Here is a 21,643-nt window from a genome sequence, read left to right as displayed (position 1 = left end):
ATACCTCAATTTTAGTCCACTGAGACTGACTTAGGACTTCTGATCTCCTGAACTGTAAGACAATATATTTGTGTTGTTTTAATCCACCAAGTAATTGTTATAGCAGCAAGAAAAGGCTAATACAAATGCCTGCCACACACAAGGTACACCACCAGGATCCAGGGACATAGCAGGGGACAGGTCTCTGCTTTCGTGGAGTTTACCTTGGAGACAGGCAATAAACAGGCAAAAAATACCAAACAAGGTAATGTTAGGCTGTGGTGAGAGCCGTAAAGAAATGAATCAGATCCAAACAGTGATTATGGGGAAGCAGGTTTGGGGAGACAGGAAAGGTCTTTTTGAGGGGTGACAGGCAAGCTGACATTCAGAAGATACTACGAAACCTGCCAGGGAGTGAAGGGCAAGTGGAAAAGGTGACAGAGCTGAGCAGCTGGGCTGGGGGGCAGAGGGCAGAGGGCAGCCAGGTGGGGGAGGCAGGCAGGCAGGGGCAGGCAGGGCCTATTCAGCTGCGATTCCTTTGAAACTCCTGACGGATATGCATTGGAGGCACACAGCATCACCCTGGAAGGCCTCTTGTCAGAAGGTGTTACCCCAAACCAGTCACAGATGGACAAATGTACTGCATGATTCTACTTCTATGAGGTTTCTAGAGGAGTCAGGCTCATAGAGACAGCAAGCACAATGGTGGCTGCCAGGGGCTGGAGGGAAGAAGCGATGGAGAGTTAGTGTTTAATGCGTACATAATTTCAGTTTGGAAAGATAGGAGACTTCTGGAGATGGGTAGTTGGTGATGGTTGCACAACAATGGGAATGTATTTAATGCCACCAGACTACACACGTAAAAAATACTTAAGATAGTACATTTTATGTAATACATATTTTACCAATAAAAAATAAAAGCATATGAAAAGGTACTCCACATCATATGTCATCAGGGAAATGCAATTTTTTTTTTTTTAGGGCCGCACTCACGGCATATGGAGGTTCCCAGGCTAGGGGCTGAAATGGAGCTGTAGCTGCCGGCCTACACCACAGCCACAGCAACTTCGATTCCAAGGTGTCTCTGCAACCTGCAGCACAGCTCACGGCAATGCCGGATCCTTAACCACTGAGCGAGGCAAGGGATCAAACCCGCATCCTCATGGATACTAGCCAGGTTCGTAAATCACTGAGCCACAACAGGAAGGAACTCCTTTGGGGAATTTAAATACTGGATTATATTAGGGCTTTACTGCTGATTTTCTTAGGTATAAAAGACTTTAAAGGTATATAGGAGAATGTCTTTATTCTAAGAGATGCACTTGAAGTATTTAAGAGTGAAGTTCATGATGACCCTACTTTCAACGAGTGCAGGTTCAGAGGAAATGCATATATGGGTATGGGTATGTCCGTGTGTATATAGAGACGTATATATTTTTATATACATAGATAAGTGTGTATGCATGTGTATGTGCATATATGTATATATTATTGTATATGTTTATAATGTGTGTTTATGTGTGTGTGCACACATGTTTGTTGTGTGCATGCATGTTTATATGTGTATTCTATCCCAGAGAGAGAAAGGGAGGGACAAAACAAACATGGCAAGATGTTGGGAGTTCCCTGGAGGCCTATCGGACTAAGGATCCGGTGTTGTCATTGCTTTGGGGCAGGTCTGATCCCTGGCTTGGAAACTTCTGCATGCTGTGGTTGCAGCAAAATAAATAAATAAATAAATAAACAAAACATGGCAAGATGGTAATAATGTTGCAGTGAGGTGGTAGATATGCTGGTGATGGTGGAACTGGTCTAACAACGTTCCTGAACATTTAAAGTATTTCACAACAAAAACATGAAGAGAAAAGAAATAATTTTAAAATGTGGAAGTCATCTTGTGAAAAATGGGCTGTCACTGGAGGACTGTGAGTAAGAGAGAGAAAATTGGTCTGCTCGCTCTTCTTCTGAACTCGGGGTTTTCTTATTCAGGGCCAGGCCCCTCCAGGGGGTGGGCTCAGGGGTTCCCCCATGGAGAGCACCAGCATCCCCAGGGACTCAGCAGGCCCCAAGCTCTTCATGCTGGCTCAGCCTCTGCAACCCAGGACCCCATTCCTCTGGGGCTTGGAAAAAGGATGAGCCACACCTGCAGCCAGCTGGCTTTTACTCCCCCAGGGCCCTTGGCCTCCCTGGTACAGGAGAAGAAGCAGGTACCCATGTTCAAGGATCCCGGAGTTGCCACTCAAGGTTCAGGGGATCAGCTCTCAATGGAAAGGGGAATTTCTCTTGGGGCTGAAGGTGTGGCTGATAAAGGGGATGTTTTCTTTCCTCGTGTTGGGAGGTTGATGCTGGCCCATCCGTCTGTCCTCCTACAATGCTGGCAATGCATGGGAAGCTCCAGGTCAAATCCTCTTTCCCCCAAACTTCTTTGTTTGTTTAAGTTCATTTATTTTTGTTTATAAAAAAAAAACACATAAAGGTGGAAACGACTCAAATGTCCATCAACAGATGACTGGATAAACAAAATGTAGTATATATATACTACGATGGAATACTATTCACCTTCAAAAAGGAAATTCCGACACATGTTACAACATGGATGAACTCTGAGGACATTCTGCTAAGTGAAATAAGCCAGTACCCAAAAGAAAAATACTCTATGGTTCCACATATATGAGGGAACCAAGTATGAGTTCCATACTCATATGAGGTATGTAGATTCTTAGAGACAAAAAAGTAGAAAGGTGATTGCCAGGGGCTGGGGAAGGAAGGAATGGAGAGTTATTGTTTGATGGGACAGACTTCACTTTGGGAAGATGGAAACATTCTAGAGAGGGGATGTGGAGACGGCAGCATAACAATATGAGTATACGTAATACCACTGAACTATTCACTTTACAATTGTTTAGATGAGGAGTTCCCTGGTAGCACAGTGCGTTAAGGATCCTTTGTTGTCACTGTGGCTTGGGTCCGATCCCAGACCCAGGAATTCCATGTGTAAAGGGCAGAGCCAAAAAATTAAAAAGATAGGATTTATGTTATATATGTTTTTAACCTCTACAAAAACATACATAATTACAGGAGTGCCTGAGGTGGCAGAGTGGGTTAAGAATCCAACTGCAGTGGCTTGGGTTGCCAAGAAGGCTTGGGTTCAATCCCCAGGCGGACACAGTGGGTTAAAGAATCCGGCATTGTTGCAGTTGTGGTGTAAGTTGCAGCTGTGGCTCGGATTCAATCCCTGGGCCTGGGAATGTCCACAAGCTGCAGGTGTGGCCATGAAATAAATAAATAAATACAAACACACACACACACACACACACACACATACATACACACATAATTACATATAAATGTGTACTTACACAAATGCATAGCTCATATCTAGAAAGATATATAAATAATTGATGACATTAGTTGCCCCCAAGGAGGAAAACAGGGCAGTAGATGGAGGAAAGACTTTCCACCAAATGCAGTTCTGCATGATTTGAAATTTTTTTACATGAGCATGATGACTTATTAAAAAAAGATAAAGTTTTAAAAAAGAAGGGTAGGCTGAAAGGTAATTAATTCTCTCACCTCTGACTTCTCTGCCTCATTTCATTTCCCTCCCTCAGAGGCAAACAGGCTAAATGAGTTCTTGTTTGTCCTTTAGAAACCATCTATGCACATCCAAGCACATTTATAAAGACAGTCCCTTTGAAAGAAATAGAAGAAAGGAAGAAGGCAGGGAGGGAGTGTGAGAGGAGGACAGCATTAAAAAATATACTGTTTTATACTTTGCATTTTTCACCTAAACTGCATCTTGGAAAAGTCCCTATCAGTAATCTAGATCGGCCTTGCTCTTTCCAATGGTTGTCTGGTTTTCCACTGTGTGCAGCTACCAAAATACATACAGCTGGTCCCCTTATTAATGGACATTTGGGGTTTTTCCAGTCTTGTGCATTCACACAACATAAGCTTCCTTGAGCAGATTTACAAGACTTATAAATTCCTAGAAGTAGAGTGTCTGGGCTTTTGCTTCCACTGAGACCCAAAGAGAAAGTCCCTGCCCCAAGCAGCTGCCTTGGCACTTCCTCTTTTCATCGGAGAAGGAGAGCTCAGGAAAGGACTCCACGTGGGGCTCTCCAGGACCCTGATTTCTAAGCATCTTGGAGCCCCACCTTGAAGTTTTCAAGGTGGGGGGGTTCCCCCCGTTCCTCTACTTGACTGAGAGATGGGCACCACAGCTCGTCCCACAAACTGGAAGGAAGGGTGAGCACATTTATATAAGGTTCTGCGGAGGCAGGCGGCACTCATGGACCTTCGTGAGGAAAAGTCAAAAGCCCAGCCCGGAGGCTGCTGAGTCCAAACCACCACGTGCGCCAGACAAGGGGACTGTGAGGCAAGTGGGAAATTGTCAGAGAGAGAAGGGTGGGGAGAAAGAAGTAAGACTTTAGGACTAACTGGCCACGACGACAAACACTATAATAACAATATCAAAAAGAAAGAGGGGGAGGGGAGGGAAGGGGGAGAAGAAGGAGAAGATGATGAAGGGAGTGGGAGAAGGAGAAGACAGCAGCCCACTGTACTTAGTGAGTGCTACATGTATTGTGTCTTGTATGTGACACTCACTACCTCGTCATCTCCCCCCCGAGGTCACCATCATTATCCCCATTTCTCAGATTAGCAAACTGAGACCTAGAGCGCTTCCACAGCCAGTGCGTGGTGGCCCCAAAATTGCACTCAGATCTGATGCCAGAGCCCAGCTGCACCCTAACCATCGCTGCTGCACTCATGATCAGACTGGGAATAAAGGTATCAGTGAGAGTAACAAGGCCCATTAGATGGACTGAGAGTCCATCTTAGGCGGGTGCAGACTGAGTTTCTGTTAAGTCCCCTCAAATAAGGAACCAAGGCTCAGAGAATGGAAGCCATCTGCTGGGGCCACATGGAGGGAATCTGGGTTTGATCTTAGGTCTTTTGCTTTTCAATTGAGATATAATTCACATACTAGGAAATTTATCCTTCTAAAGGGAATATATACTGTGGATCTAAAATATGGCACAAATGAATCTAACTACAAAACAGAAACAGACGTAGAGAACGGACTTGCAGTTGCCGAGGGGGAAGGGGAGGAGAAGGATGGCCTGGGAGTTTGGGGGTGGTAGAGGCAAACTATTACATTTAGAATGGATGGGCAATGAGGTCCTACTATACTCTGCAGCGAACTATGTCTAATCTCTTGGGATAGAACATGATGGGGGATGATATTAGAAAAAGAATATATATATATGTATGACTAGGTCACCTTGCTGTACAGCAGAAAGTGGTACAACACTGTAAATCAACTATAATCTAAAAAAAGAGTTGAAAAAGTAAAGGGGATATATAATTCAGTGCTTGTTTTTCTGTGTTGGCCATACCTGGGAAATGAAAAATCCCAGGCCAGGGATTGAATCCAATCTGCAGCCATAGCTGCATTCACGCTGGATCCTTAATCCACTGTGCTGGGGATCGAACCCATGCCTCCACAGATACAAGCCAGATCATTAACCCACTGAGCTGCAGCAGGAACTCCTCAGTGGTTTTTAATAGATTCACAAGGTGTATATCCATTTCTGCTCTCCACTTCCAAAATATTTTTGTCACCCCAAAAAGAAACTCAGTACCCATTAGTCACTCTCCATTTCCCCCTCTCCCCAGCTCCTCATAACCACTAGTGTACTTTCTGTCTCTGTAAATTTGCCTTTTGTGAATATTTCATACAAATGGAATCCTGAAATAGGTGGGGTTTTGTGTCTTTCTCTCACTTAGCCTAAGTTTTTGAGGTTCATTCATGTTGTGCCATGTATCAGTACTTTACTCTTTTTCTTAGGGCTGCACCCAGAGCACATGGAAGCCCCCAGGCTAGGGGTCGAATCGGAGCTGCAGCTGCCAGCCTACAGCACAGCCACAACAATGCAGAATCCGAGCTGCATCTGCAACCTACACTAGAGCTCACAGCAATGCCGGGATCCTCAACCCACTGAGCAGGGCCAGGGATCAAACCCACATCCTCATGGATACTAGTTGGGTTCGTCACCACTGAGCCACAACAGGAACTCCAGTATTTCACTCTTTTTATGGCTGGATATTATTTTCTTATGGATATACCATATTCTGTTTATCCATTTATTCACTGATGTCCATCCAAGCTGTTTCTACATTTGGCTGTTACGAGTAACACTGCTATAAACATCTGTATACAGGCTTTTTAATGAGCGTACATTTTCAACTCTTTGGGGCACATAAGTAGGCATAGAACTTCTGGGTCTATGACGAGTCTATGGTTAACTTTTTGAGAAACTGCCAGACTGTTTCCAGTGAGGATCTACCCATTTTACATCCCCACCAACAACGTATGAGGGTTCCAATTTTTCAATTTTTTTGCCAACTCTTGCTACGGTCTGCCCTTTTGATTATAGCCATCATGGGAGGTGTAAAGTGGTATGTCATGGTGGTTTTGATTCACATTTTCCTAATAACTAATGATGTAGAACATCTTATGTGCATATTGACCGTTTGTATTTTTCCTTTTTTTCTGGCTGTGCCCACAGCATGTAGAAGTTCCTGGTCCAGGGATCAAACCCGAGTCACAACAATGACAACACCAGTTCCCCAATATTTTTAAACTGGGTTGTTTGTGTTTTTGCTGTTGAACGGTAACTGTTTTTTTGTATCTTGATATTCCATCCTTATTTTCTCCATTCTTTGGCTGTCTTTTCACTTTGATAGTGTCCTTTGGAACAGAAAAATTTTAATTTTGATGACATCCAACGTATCTATTGTTTCTTTGATTACTTTTGCCTTAGGCGTCCTTTCTAAGAATCATTGCCTAATTCAAGGGCATGAAGATTTATCCTTATGTTCACTTCTAACAGTTTTATACTTTTAGCTCTCATTTCAGTCATTGATTCATTTGAGATTGATTTTGTAGATGATGTGAGGTAGAGCTCTAACTTCATTCTTTCACATGTGGCTATCCAGTCCCAGCATTACTGGTTGAAAAGACTCGTCTTTCTCCATTGAATTATCTTGGCACCCTTGTCAAAAATCAGTTCCCCCTAAATGGACTCTCAATTCTATTCCATTGATCTGTGTGTCTGTCCTTGTGCCAGTACTACACCATCTTGATTACCATTCCTCATAATAACCCCCTCAAGGCCTTTTTTTTTTTAATTTTCAAATGAAATCTTTCAAATATAAAGAAAATTTAAATAAATCTGGAAATTCACAACCTAGATAACGGCAGGTTATACTTCGTCATATTTTGTTTCATCTTTTTTTTTTTTTTCATTAAGAAGTAAAATATTTTAGGAGTTTCCTTGGTGGCTCAGTTGTAATGAACCCAACTAGTATCCACTGAGGATGAGGGTTGGATCCCTGGCCTTGCTAAGTGGGTTAAGGATCCAGCATTGCCATGAGCTATGGCGTAGGTTGCAGACATGGCTCAGATTTGGCATTGCTATGGCTGTGGCATAGGCCCACAGCTGCAGCTCTGGTTTGACCCCTAGCCTGGGAATTTCCACATGCCGTGGACACAGCCCTAAAAAGACCAAAAGAGGGAGAAAGAGAAGAAAAAGAGGAAGAAGAAGAAGAAAATATTTTTAATGCAGCCAAAGCTACCTTAGTCCTCCCCGCACCCATTTCCCCTCCCTCTTCTCCATGAGTAACCACAAAAGCATCACTCTGAAGCTGCTGGAGGTCCTTTCCAAAGATGTCATTCTCCTTTTATAACCTTATCAATATAATATAGCACTGTTTTGTGGGTCTTAATATTTTACCTAAGTAGCGTCATACTTAACATAACCTTTTACAACTTGCTTATTTCACTCAAGCTTATGTTTATAAGCTTTTTTTCCATGTTGATCCATATGGATCTAGTACATTCATTTTCACTACTGTATAAAGCAAATTCTGCTTTGAACTAACCTATTGTTTATTTATCCATTCCCCTGGCAGTGGACATTTAGGTTGTTTCCAGATGTTGACTATTACCAAGAGTTCTGTAATGAATGAACATCCTTGCCTGGGTCTTCCTGTTCCCTTCATCTTCTTGCTCACGCTTTTGCTCTAATCTGGGTTCTCCCCCAAGGACCCTACTGTCCCTGCAGCCTGCTTAGTGGTGGCTGCTCTCTCCCTCAGAGCTGTCATACCACTGGGCTGGGATTTGATAGGCATCTTCTTTGCTCTTCATAGCTACTTCCAAGCCAGTTATTCTTCTCTTCTCCCTAAAACCCCTAGATCCTTTGACATCCTATCATCAGACCCTCCCATCCATTACTCATCCCTTATTGCAGCCATGTATACCCCCTGTCACTCCCCCTCCCTCAAGGACAATTTTAACTCCCAACTCAGAGTCATTCCCTCTAGCATGATGCTGTCACAGCCATGGTGATTTTTACAACCAGCTTGTCAGTTCCATGTCCTCTGATCCACTAGGCGTATCCTCCACCCACCTCTGCCTCTCACTCCTAAGGTCACACCCTTGATCACATCATTACCAGTAACTGCAGTTGGGTAATCTCAATGTCACACGCCCCACTCTTCAACTGCTATCATTCATCATCAGCTCTTTGTCTTGAATATCCAATTCCAACAGTCCTTCCACTGCACCTAAACTAACCCTATCCCTTTTCCTTGCTCCCCTCTCAGGTCCTTACTTCTCTCCTTACTCAACTCAGCTTCCTTGGTCTTTCGTTAAAAGCATCATTTACCTATACCCTCAACTCTCTTGCCCAAATAACTCCAACACGCATTCTTGCTACCTTCTGATAAAACTGTGACCGGGGGGAGCCCAACTCTCCACTCACTGCACCTGCACCAATGCAGCTGAACATGGTGGGGATAAGCATCCAGTTATGCTAACTAAAAATTCAAGATCACTAATCTCTTGTGGTCCTTTTGTTCTGCCCAAAAGTCCTGCAATATTTTTCTGGCTTGTTCATTTTCCCATTCACTCAGACTATTTCATTCTTTCTTCACTCCACTCAAACCTTCGACCCCTCCTCCCTGACCTTCACTTTCAATTGATGGCCCTGATTCCTATTCCCTGAGAAAAGTTATCAGAAGAACACATCCACCTGCAGCTACAGCATCTACCCATGGACATGCATCTTCCTTGCTTCTAATACTCTCTCCTACCTGAGGACATTATTCCTCGATTCTCTTCCCTGTATCAACAACCTCCCCCTCTCTGCTGTATCATTCTCATATTCACGTAACAGACTGTTATTTCTCTCATCTTAAGAAAAAAGGGAGTTCCTGTCGTGGCACAGTGGTTAACAAATCCGACTAGGAATTTGTTAACCACTGTGCGGGTTTGATCCCTGGCCTTGCTCAGGGGGTTAAGGATCCGGCATTGGCGTGAGCTGTGGAATAGGTTGCAGACGCAGCTCGGATCCCGCGTTGCTGTGGCTCTGGCATAGGCTGGGGACTGCAGCTCCGATTAGACCCCTAGCCTGGGAACCTCCATATGCCACGGGAGTGGCCCTCAAAAAGGCAAAAAGCCAAAAAAAAAAAAGAAAAGAAAAGAAAAAGAAAACAGCACCTGGGAGTTCCCGTCATGGCTCAGTGGTTAACGAACCCAACTAGCATCCATGAGGACATAGGTTTGACCCCTGGCCTTGCCTGGTAGGTTGGGGATCTGGCATTGCCATGAGCTGTGGTGTAGGTTCCTGCCTTGCTGTGGCTATGGTGTAGGCTGGCAGCTACAGCTCTAATTAGACCCTAGCCCGGGAAACTGCATATGCTGCGGGTACAGCCCCAAAAAGACAAAAGAAAAAAAAAATTAAAAATCAGCACCTTGACCCCACATCTCACATCCATCTCCAAAGAGTGCTCCTCTATAGTAAAACTCAAAAGAATAGTCTATACTTGCTATCTCTCCAATTCCCCTCATCTTAGTCTCTCCACTCCCACTTTCTGATTCCAAAGATTCCTTTGGAGTTCCCTGTGGTGGCAGATTCATAAGAAGATCCACTTCAGGAGGGGAAGAGGAGATGAAGCTCTGGAGCATGTTGTATTTCAAAGGTATTGACAGAAGCTTAAGAAAATAATTTTGGTGCGCCTGGGACAGAGAAATTGTTAAACACATGAAGGATATAAAATACCTTTTGTGCTTAAAAAAAAAAAAACCATTGGAATAAGGTAAACTAACATGTTTTACATAATAGAACACTAGATGCTGTAACAAACAGGCCCCAAGTTATATGCTGGATCAGACATGATAAGAATTGATTTCTCACCACATAAAAGTCCAAAATGGGTGTTCCTGATTAATGAGCAGCTCTTCTCCAAGTGATAATGCAGGGACCCAGGCTCCTTCCATCTGTGGCTCTACTGTTGTTAACAGATTACTGAGCTCTTCTGTAGGAAGCCCAGGAAGGGAAAATAGAGCAGGGCATCAAGCACGGGAGGCTTTTACGGTCCAGGTCTGGAAACTGGGGGAAATCAGCTCTGCTCACACTCCACTGACCAAAATTCAGACACATGGCCTCACTTAAGTACGAGGAAGATTGAGAAACTATCTACCTGAGTACCCAAGAAGAGGAAACAGGTTAATGAAGAGCCAGCCAGTCTTTGGCTCTTTATTAATGGAAGTCCTCCCAGGGCTTCCGGTGATCAGGTAGAAAGATGATTCATCCTCCAGCGTCTTATTCTAAATGAGGGGCATGTTCCAGTCTGGCCTCGATTCAAAGGGCAAGTCCCACTGTAAAACCACAATTGCTTTTTTCTGGGAAGAAATCCCTTAGAAAAGCAAACAATTCTAACATTCCATTTATCTCTTCTGCCATTTGACATGGTTTGTGGGTTTCCAGTTTGGTTTTTCAGTGTTCCATAAAAACAGTAAGTACTTTAAAGCCTGTAGGGTATGACTAGTGTGGCTATACCCTGAGACTGGGACTTGGCATGATGCCATTGCTAACTGGCAGCATAGCTTGGCTACCAAACCTCATGCTCAGGCTCCACCTCTGAAATGGGCATTCGTAACGCCTGCCACTGTCATGTTGTTGGGAAATCAAAGACTTGTTCATTCTCTGCTCCAAATGATCCTCACAACTGCCCTTTGGAGCTAAAGGGCATGAACGGCCACTGTTCATTTCACAGATGGGGAAGGTCTGAGCTGGAGAGGTGACACACCTGGTCCAGGGAAACCCCAATACACAGTCCCCAGACAAGAGGTGGTGGCTGAAACTATGAGAGGACATGGCATCAGAAAAGGGAAGCAGAAAAGAGTAGGAATGGTGTGGATGGAGGAATGAAGAAAACCCACGAAAGTACATCCCCAAACCCAAGGTTTTTTCCACAGTGCCTCCTCACCCTCATTGTCTTTTAATTTTTCCCTCATGCCTGGTCATCTGGCCACAGAGGAAGGACTACAGAGAAACAGAGGAAGAGCTAAGAACATCTGGAATTCCCCAGAAGCCTTCAGGTAGGAGGATGACCTAGATTAAGATTGCTCCTATGTGGAGTTCCCGTCGTGGCGCAGTGGTTAACAAATCCAACTAGGAACCATGAGGTTGCGAGTTCGATCCCTGCCCTTGCTCAGTGGGTTAATGATCCTGCGTTGCCGTGAGCTGTGGTGTGGGTCGCAGACGCGGCTTGGATCCAGCGTTGCTGTGGCTCTGGTGTAGGCCGGCAGCCACAGCTCCGATTCAACCCCTAGCCTGGGAACCTCCATATGCCGCAGGAGCAGCCCAAGAAATGGCAAAAAGACAAAAAAAAAAAAAAAAAAGATTGCTCCTATGGTCCACAGCTGCCTGGTTGAGGAAAGGATCCTGCAGGAGGAACCAAGAAGGATAAGGGACCCTGCTTTCCACGCTTCTATTCTGAGCTCCAGGGAGTCACTGCCCCAGGGGTGCCATATCTGCAGCATGGGTCCATACCTCTTCTCTGGAAAGAAAGATTTTAAAAGATAAGTGACAACAGGAGTTCCCTGATAGCCTAGTGGGTTAAGGATCTAGCATTGTCACTGCAGCGGCTTGGGTCACTGCTGTGGCGCGGGTTCAGTTCCTGGCCTGGAAGATTCCATATGCTATAGGCGCAGCCAAAAACAAAAAACAAAAAGCAAAAAAACCCCAGGGAGTTCCCATTGTGGCGCAGCAGAAATGAATCGAACTAATAACCATGAGGATGCAGGTTTGACCCCTGGCCTTGCTCAGTGGGTTAAACATCTGGCATTGCCGTGAGCTGTGGTGTAGGTCACAGACATGGCTTGGATCTGGTGTTGGTCGCTGTGGCTGCGGCGTAGGCTGGTGGCTACAGCTCCAGTTCAACCCCTAGCCTGGGAACCTCCATATGCCGCAGGTATGGCCCTAAAAAGCAAAAAAAAAAAAAAAAAAAAAAGTTGGAAGTCTCACACTTCTTGATTTCAAAACTTATTATAAAGTTATAGTAATCAAAACACAAAATAATGTGGTTCTGGCATAAAGACAGACATGTAGGCCAATGGAATAAAATATCTCAGAAATAAACCATCACTTTTGGTTTTGGTTTTGGTTTTGGGGGGGTGTCTTTTTTTTAGGTCCACACCCACAGCATGTGGAGCTTCCCAGGCTAGGGGTCAAAATCAGAGCTGCAGCTGCCAGCCTACACCATAGCCACAGCCATGCCAGATCTGAGCTGAGTCCACAACCTACACCACAGCTTGTGGCAACTCCAGATCCTTAAGCCACTGAGCAAGGCCAGGGAACAAAGCTGGGTCCTCATGGATGCTAGTTGGGTTCTTAACCTGCTGAGCCACAATGGGAACTCCTAAACCATCACTTTTATGGTCAAATAATTTTCAACAAGCATGCCAAAACCTTTCAATGGCAGAAAGGACAGTCTCTTCAACAAATGTTGTTGAGAAAACTGACTATTCACAGGCAAAAGAATGAAGCTGAATCCTTACCTCACACCACATTTGAAAATTAATTCAAAATGGATCAATGTTGCTAAGTGTAAGACCTCAAACTATAAAACTCTTGAAAGCAAAAATAGGATGAAAGCTCACATCATTGGATTTGGAAAAGATTTTCTGGATGTGACACCAAAAGCACAGGCAACAAAATTAAAAATAGATAAATTGGATTACATCAAAATAAAAAACTCCTGTGGGTGAAAGGACACAATTAATAGATTGTGTTAATCTAGATCAATAGGAAACCTAGGAAATGGGAGAAGATATTTGCAAATCATTTGTCTGATAAGGGTTTAACATCCAGAATATGTAAGGAACATCTACAAATTGACAACAAAAAAAAACAACCTCATTAAAAATGTGCAAAAGACTTGAATAGGCATCTCCCCAAAAAAGATATATAGTGAACAAGCATACAAAAAAGATATGCAGGAGGAGTTCCTGTCATGGTTCAGCGGTTAATGAAACTGACTAGTATCCGTGAGGACTTGGGTTCGATCCCTGGCCTTGCTCAATGGGTTAAGGCATTGCCATGAGCTGTGGTGTAGGTCACAGATGAGGTACGGATCCTGAGTTGCTGTGGCTGTGGTGTAGGCTGGTGGCTACAGCTCTGATTGGACCCCTAGCCTGGGAACCTCCATATGCCATGGGGTGGGGGGGGGTGCTCCTAAAAAGACCAAAAAAAAAAAGAAAAAAAGATATGCAACATCACTAATCATTAAGGAAATGCAAATCAAGACCACAATGAGGTATCATCTCATACCCATTAGAACAGCTACTATTAAAAAAAAAAAACCAAAAAAAACAGAAAATACAAAGATACAGAGAAAATAGAACATAGTACATTGCTTGTAGAAATGTAAAATGATGGCAGTTCCTCGAAAAATTAAAAATAGAATTACAATGTGGTCCACAAGTTTCACTTCTGGGTATATATCCAAAAAAAAATTGAAAGGATTTCAAAGATCTATCAGCACACCATGTTCACAGCTGCACAAAGGTCAAGAGGTGGAAGCAATGCAATTGTCTAGTGACAGAAGAATGGATAAACGAAATGTGGTGTATACATAAAATGGAACTTTTTAGCCTTAAAAAGGAATGAATTTCTGACATGTGCTATAGCATGGATGAATCCTGAAGATATTATACAAAAAGACAAAATACTGTGTAATTCCACTTATATGGATTAACTAGAGCAGTCAAATTCATAGGGACAAAGTAGAATGGTGGTTGCTAGGGGCTGGGGGAAAGGGAAGAATGGGGTATGAATGTTTAATGCATATAGAGTTTCAGTTCTACAAGACAAAAAATTTCTGGAGATTGGTTACACAATGATGTGAATATACTTAATGCTACTGAAATGTACACATAGACATAGTTAAAAGGGGTGAACTTTATGTTATGCATTTTTGTTTTTTTGGTTTTCTTTTTTGGCCACCCTGCAGCATATGGATTTCCCAGGCCAGAGATCAGATCTGAGCCAAAGTTGCGACCTACAACCTATTTAGTAGCTTCAGCAACATCAGATCCTTAACCCACTGTACTGAGATGGGGATCAAACCTGCATCCCAGTTCTCCAGAGATGCCACTGATCCTGCTGTGCCATGGCAGGAACTCCTGTTATGCATTTTTTATAACAACTTTTAAAAATGGAGAACAGAAGGCAGTGGGATGGTATATTCAACGTGTTGAAAGAACTGTGACCCAGAAGTCCTTACTCAAGAAATAAGGTAAAATATACTAAAAATAAAGGTAAAATAAAGACATTCCCAGGTAAACAAACACAAGGAATATGTTGCTGGTAGATCTGCTTTACAAGACATACTAAAGGAACTTTGTCAGGATGAAAGGAAATGACTCAGATGGTCACCTGAATTCACACACAGAAATAAAGATCACTGGCAAAGGTTAATATAAAATAGACCATCATAAATACCATATATATATTTTTTTTTCTCAACTGTTTTAAAATTAAAATTTTAAATTACATAAGACAATCATGTTAGAGGAATATTGTTGGGCTTATGAAATACAAAGATGTAATATACTTGAGAGTAATAGCATTAAGGAGGGAGCTGAATTTCAATGCAGTCAAGAGAGATGTTAACTTGAACCCACTGGAATAAATGAAGACTACCATAAATCATAAATATGTAGGTTAATTTAAAACCATTATAAATATTTCCACGATAAACACATCCCTTTCCCAAACAACAGAAACAAAACAAAACCATTATAAATATATGTATTTTTCTCTTCTTTTTTTTTCTCCCCCCCAGGGCCACACCTGCAGCACATGGAAGTTCCCAGGCTAGGGGTCGAATTGGAGCTACAGCTACTGGCCTACACCACAGCCACAGCAACACCAGGTCCGAGCTGCATCTGCAACCTACATCACAGCTCACAACACCACCAGATCCTTAACCCACTGAGCGAGGCCAAGGATCAAACCCTCATCCTCATGGACACTAGTCAGATTTGCTTCTGCTGAGCCACAATGGGAATTCCCTCTCTTAACGTCTTTTATTTATTTATTTTTTAAACAGAAAAAAGAAATAGTGCTACTTTATTAAAATACTGAGTTTATTTCACATGTATATTTTTGTCTCCCCACCATTTCCATTTGTCTATCCACCACTACTATTATGTCCTATCATAACTTCCATACATACTTAAAACCAAGCAAAGGGTGGAATTCCATCTTTAAAAACTAAGCAGGCATTTTGGACAACACATTTTTGGCAATGGAGCCTGGACAACATTTATCAGACACAGTAGGCAAAGTTCTCACTCTGCATTATAAAAAGCCAACACCAACTGTTACACAAATGAACAATGCAAATTTTAACAAACCATTTAAACTATCAAAGAGACTTCCTCCACTGCCAGAGATCTTATAGTCTGCTGGTCAGTCATCTGGAAACAATTCTTCACATAATTGAACTTGGCTTCCACTTTGGGAGGAGAACAACAGTTTTTCTCTGCTTGCTTGCATTTTCACTTTCATGTTTTCAACAGAACTAGGTTCTTTTGGTGTTTTAGGAGATTTTTTTCCTGTTTTTTGAAGGATTCTTGACTTTTTGATCTTGGTGTTGACAGTTTTGAGTCTTTTTAATTCTGGTTTGATTTTTGTGCATTTTTGGCTGGAGTATCTCATATTGATTTCTTTACTGGAGGTTTTTTTCTGCTTTCTCATCATCAAAGTCATCATCTTCATCATCTTCATCAGCAGCAAGTTTTACCTTTTTCAGAGGAAACTTGCTACCCCCTCCAGGGGCAGAACACTTTCAGATATACTCAGAAGTTTCACTTTTCCTCCGCTTCATCTTCTGACTCTGCATCTTCCTCCACAGCTACTAAGTGCTGTCCACTAATATGCACAGGCCCTGAACCACACTTCAACCATAAGGCCACAGGCACAGGTGGTATTATTTCAAAGCCCTCAAGGGATGCTGACTCTAGAGACATTTTCAAAGTTGCCAGTGTTACTTTAATTGGACTGCCTTCATAATTCATTGCCTCTGCTTCAACAATGTGCGATTAATTCATCCTTTGTACCAGCCCCTAAACTGACCATTCTTAAATGGTGCTCATTTTCATCATTATCCAACTTAAAGTGATAATCTTTATCAGCCTTTAGTTTACCACTGAAAATATTGTTCTGAGGCCTCAGGAGGCTCATGTCCATGTCCACCGAATCTTCCGTGGGTTGGTGGCATCCACTTAGGTGGTAGAAAAGGTGGATGGAGATAAATGTCTACTGTTCCAAGGAACAGCCACACAGGACAGAATCACAACAGGGACCCTCTCTCAACTTCTTTTAAAGAGATTAAGACTATATAAAGAAATAATTATAACACATAGACATATATGTGACAATTATAGCACAAAGGAAAAGAGAGATTCACAACTAGACCGATCATAGCACAACCGTAGAAAGAATCTTGAGAGCAGCAAGAGGAAAACAATTCACCTTGTACAGGTGATCCTCTAAGATTAACATCTGACTTGTCAGACGCCACTGATGCCACGAAGCAGTAGGATAACATACTCAAAAGTGCTGAACGAAAAAGACTGCCAACCAAGACTTCCTTATCCAGTAAAGCTATCCTTCAAAAACAAAAGAGAAATAAAAGCATTCCTATGAATTTGTCACTAGCAGACCTGCCATACAAGAAATACTAAAATAAATTCTTTGAACTGAAAAGAAAAAAAAAAAAAAAAGGTCCTGAGACAATAGGCCAAATCCACAAAAGAGCAACCAATAAAGTAACTACATAGATAAATATAAAAGAAGTATAAATTTTTTTTTGTTTATGACTCTCTTCCCATTTGATTTACAAAACAAATGCACGAAGCAGTAACTGTCAAACTGTGTTGATGGATTTAAAATGTATAAAGATGTCATTCATATGAAAATAATAACACAGGAGTTCCCTTCCCATCGCAGTGCAGCGGAAACAAATCTGACTAGCATCCATGAGGTTGCGGGTTCGATCCCTGGTCTCGCTCAGTGGGTTAAGGATCTGACGTTGCCTTGAGCTGTGGTGTAGGTTGCAGATGCAGCTCAGATCTGGCATGGCCGTGGTGTAGGCTGGCAGCTGCAGCTCGGATTTGACCCCTAGCCTGGGAACTTCCACATGCCACGGGTGCAACCCTAAAAAGACAAAACAGAAAAAAAAAAGCAAACTAAATCTGAAGCAAGCTGCAGGAATGAAATAATAAAAAGTGGGAGCTTCCATCATGGTGCAGCAGAAATGAATCCGACTAGCAACCATGAGGTTTCGGGTTCGATCGCTGATTTCACTCAGTGGGTTAAGGATCTGGCATTGCCATGAGCTATGGTGTAGGTCGCAGAATTGGCTCGGAAATGGCATTGCTGTGGCTGTGGCATAGGCTGGCAGCTGTAGCTCGGATTAGACCCCTAGCCTGGGAATCCCTATATGCCTCAGGTGTGGCCCTAAAAAGCAAAAATAATAATAATATAAAGTGTAAATAAAGAATAGAAAAACAACAGAGAAAATCAGTGAAATGTTAATATTAACAAGACTGAAAAATATTCTTGAAAATATTAACAAAACTGACAAATCTTTAGCTAGACTGTCCAAGGAGAAAAGAGAGAAGACACAAATTAACAAAATCAGGAATGAAAGAGGAGATATTACTGTGGAAAGTAACATAATGTCTTTTCTATCAAAGGTAATCTTGGTTATTCCATTTTGCTCATGTTCGCCTTCCTGCAACACCCCCCCGCCCCCCTCCCGCCTCTTCTCCCAGTAACAATTTGTTTCAAATGGAAGAATGTGCACATAGACCTGACCTATGGGAAGGGGAGGGGTAAATCACCTGCGTTAGGGATAAATAGGGGAGGGTCCTTAATTCAGTGCATGTGCTTTTTGGAGCACCCATGCCCTTCTGCAGAAGTAAAGAGCCTTGTCGAGATCTCCCTGGGTTCATGTATCTCATTTTTCAACACTGACGATCTGAGCCATGTCCCCAACATTACTACCCAGAAAACACTATGAGCAATTGTATGACAACAAATTATATAACCTAGATAAAATGGACAAATTCCTAGAAAGATATACACTACCAAAACAAAAAAAAAAAAAAAAGGGAAAGTCTGAATAGGTACATAAAAAGCAAAAAGACCGGATTAGTAATCAAAAAGCTTCCCACAAAGAAAACACCAGGCCCAGATGGCTTCGTTGGTGAATTGTGACAAAAGTTACTTGAAAAATTAACACCAGTCCTTCTCAAACTCTTCCAAAAACATGAGGGAATACCTCCCAACTTATTCTATTGAGATAAGATAGGACCTGTGGGACCTGAGCCCTTTACTTAAGAGGGCTTGCACCTGGATAAATGCTCCCTGAGTAACAAAATATAAAGAAACTATAAGGAACTAAAAATAACTACATGCATACACAGTTGGGACAAATTATGACTTATAAGATACAAAAAGGCCAAGAACCAACAGACACTTCTGACGTACCAGGAGAAAAAGGAGAGTACTCCTGTGTTTGATCCCCACACTTAGTGCCACCAAGGGAGTGGGCTGCACATCTAATTACCCCTCCAGCCAAGGCCACTGATCCATTCCCTCACCCACACCCCATTTAAGGAATCAACCCGCCCTCCTCAGACAGTGAGCAAGGGCAGCTGTTTCTTGTTTTCACTCCCTTGTGCTGCAGCACAAGCCCCAGTAAAGCCTTGCTTGAATTTCTCACCTAGCTTCTTATCAATTTCTATTGATTAAAGAGTCTAAGGGCCTGGGTTGGTAACACCATAACAGTATGAGGTCAATATTATTCTCATACCAAAACCAGGAAGATATCGCCAAAAAAGAAAACAAAGAGGAAAAAAAAAAAAAAAAAAAAAACCTAAGAAAACGAACAACCCTTATGAATCTAAATGCAAAAATTCTAAAAAATAAAGTTAGGAGTTCCCTTCGTGGCGCAGTGGTTAAGGAATCCCACTAGGAACCATGAGGTTGCGGGTTCGATCCCTGGCTTTGCTCAGTGAGTTAAGGATCCAGTGTTTCGGTGACCTGCAGTGTAGGTCACAGACGTGGCTTGGATCCCGTGTTGCTGTGGCTCTGGTGTAGGTCGGTGGCTACAGCTCCAGTTAGACCCCTAGCCTGGGAACCTCCATATGCCAAGGGAAGCAGCCCTAGAAAAGGCAAAAAAAATAAATAAATAAAGTTAGCAAACCAAATCCAGCAAAATATAAAAAGTATTAACAGCGGTCTATTGAAATTTATCTTTGGAACACACGGTTAGCTGAACATACAAAAAGCCGTCAATGCAATACAACATATTCATAGAATAAAGAACAAAAACCACATGGTCATTTCAATAGACAGAAAAAGAATTTGATAAAATCCAACACCTTTTAATGATTAAAAAATACTCAATAAATGAAAAAATGGAAGGGAACTTCCTCAACCTGACAAAGAACATGGATGAAAAACCCACATCTAACACATACTTAATGGGAAGACTGCTTTCTCCCTGAGATCCGGGGAACAACACAAGGATACACTCTAGTCACTTTAAGTCGATATTTTATTGGAGGTTCTAGCTGGAAATTTAGCAACAAAGAAAAATAAGAGGGATCCATACCAGAAGGAAAGAAGTAACCTCTATTTGTAGATGTTATGAGCTTATGTACAGAAAATCCTAAGGGGACTTATAAAACCACAAAACCCTAGTAGAAACAATAGGTGATTGCAGAGTAAAGGATCAATATTTTAAACATCAATTGTATTTCTATACTTAGGGAAACAATCAAAAAATGAACAATTCCATTCACAACAGTATCAAAAGAATAAAATACTTTAGGATAAATTTAACAAATACGTGCAAGATTTGAAAAGTGAAAACTATGTCTTTGCCAAGAGTAACAGAAATCTAAAGAGTTATTTCATGTCTGTGGATCAGAGCCCTCATCTGAAGGAAATTCTCTTCTATTTGATTAATAGTTCCAACTCAATCCTTATCAAAATCCAAGTAAGTCTTATTCTCTCTAGTCAAGAGATTGACTAGCTGTCTCAAAATTTATATTAAAAGGCAAAGGGTCTAAAATAACAATCTTTTTTTTTTTTTTTTTTTTTTTTGCTTTTTAGGGCCGCACCTGTGGCATGTGGAGCTTCCCAGGCTAGGGGGCCAATAGGAGCTGCAGCTGCCGGTGCACACCACAGTCACAGGAATGCCAGGTCCTTAACCCATCAAGCGGAGCCAGGGTTCAAACCCGCGTCCTCATGGATACTAGTTGGGTTCGTTATCACAGAGCCACAGCAGGAACTCCCACAAAAAACAATCTTAAAAATAACATCCCAGTTCCAAAACGTACTATAAACTACAGTAATAAAGAGAGTGTGGGACTGAATAAAGATAGACATATAAACCAATGACAGAGAAATGAGAGCCTAGAAATAAACCTTTACACTGACGGCCATCAGATTTTCAACCAAGAAACACTGGGATACCCACACACAAAAGAATGAAGTTGGACCCCCTTACATCACGACCATTCACAAAATTTAACGCAAAATGGAGCTGAGGCCTACAAGTAGAATTAAAGCCATAAAACTCTTAGGATAAAATCTCTGTGACCTTGAGTTAGGCAAAGGTTTTGTCCCTGGCAAAGCCCACTGAGGTCCCAGGGAAAAATGAGACGGCATCTCAGTAATAAGGTCGAACTTCTTCTTTTGTGCTTTAGTCCAGTTTCACTTGCCTGCAGGAGGCCGGGTGCAGAGGCCTTGCTTTCAGCAGGACGGAGGAGAGTTTCCTGGGCCCAACTGCTGGGCCCCCCAGTTTGGCGGGTGGGGGCAGGAGCGCTACAGGCGACACCTCGATTCAAGATGGCAGCGGCGGCGGGCTGAGCGCAGAGACGCTGCACACGGCCCTGCAACCTGGAGCGTGAGCAACGCGCCTGCGCCAGACCCCCAAGAATGCCGCCCCTCCCTGCTGGAGAGAAATGCTTCAAAGCAGCCCCACCTACAGCCTTTTGGAAGGGAGGGGAGCCTGTCATCTAGAGCCTGCGTTCTCCCCTCTTCATTGCTTTGATTTGCTCAAAAACTAAAACTTGGCTTCTAAACCAAACTTGGTCTGGTTCTACTGGTGCAAGCAACATGGGGCACGAGGACCCTTGTGAGAGCCCGACTCCAGAAGGTTGGTAATAGTTTTCTTAGATACAACAGCAAAAGTACAATCCATAAAATTAAAAATTAATCATGTGAAT

The 21,643-nt window shown here is 42.5% G+C and overlaps 1 pseudogene; it reads right to left on the bottom strand.

Moving 5' to 3' along the window:
* Nucleotides 15,461-18,390, bottom strand: LOC100516805 (annotated as a pseudogene).

The sequence above is a fragment of the Sus scrofa genome, chromosome 6 (assembly GCF_000003025.6).
Source record: "Sus scrofa isolate TJ Tabasco breed Duroc chromosome 6, Sscrofa11.1, whole genome shotgun sequence".
Lineage (NCBI taxonomy): Eukaryota > Metazoa > Chordata > Mammalia > Artiodactyla > Suidae > Sus > Sus scrofa.
Note: the sequence above shows the minus strand (reverse complement) of the source record. Positions and strands in the feature narration are given on the sequence as shown.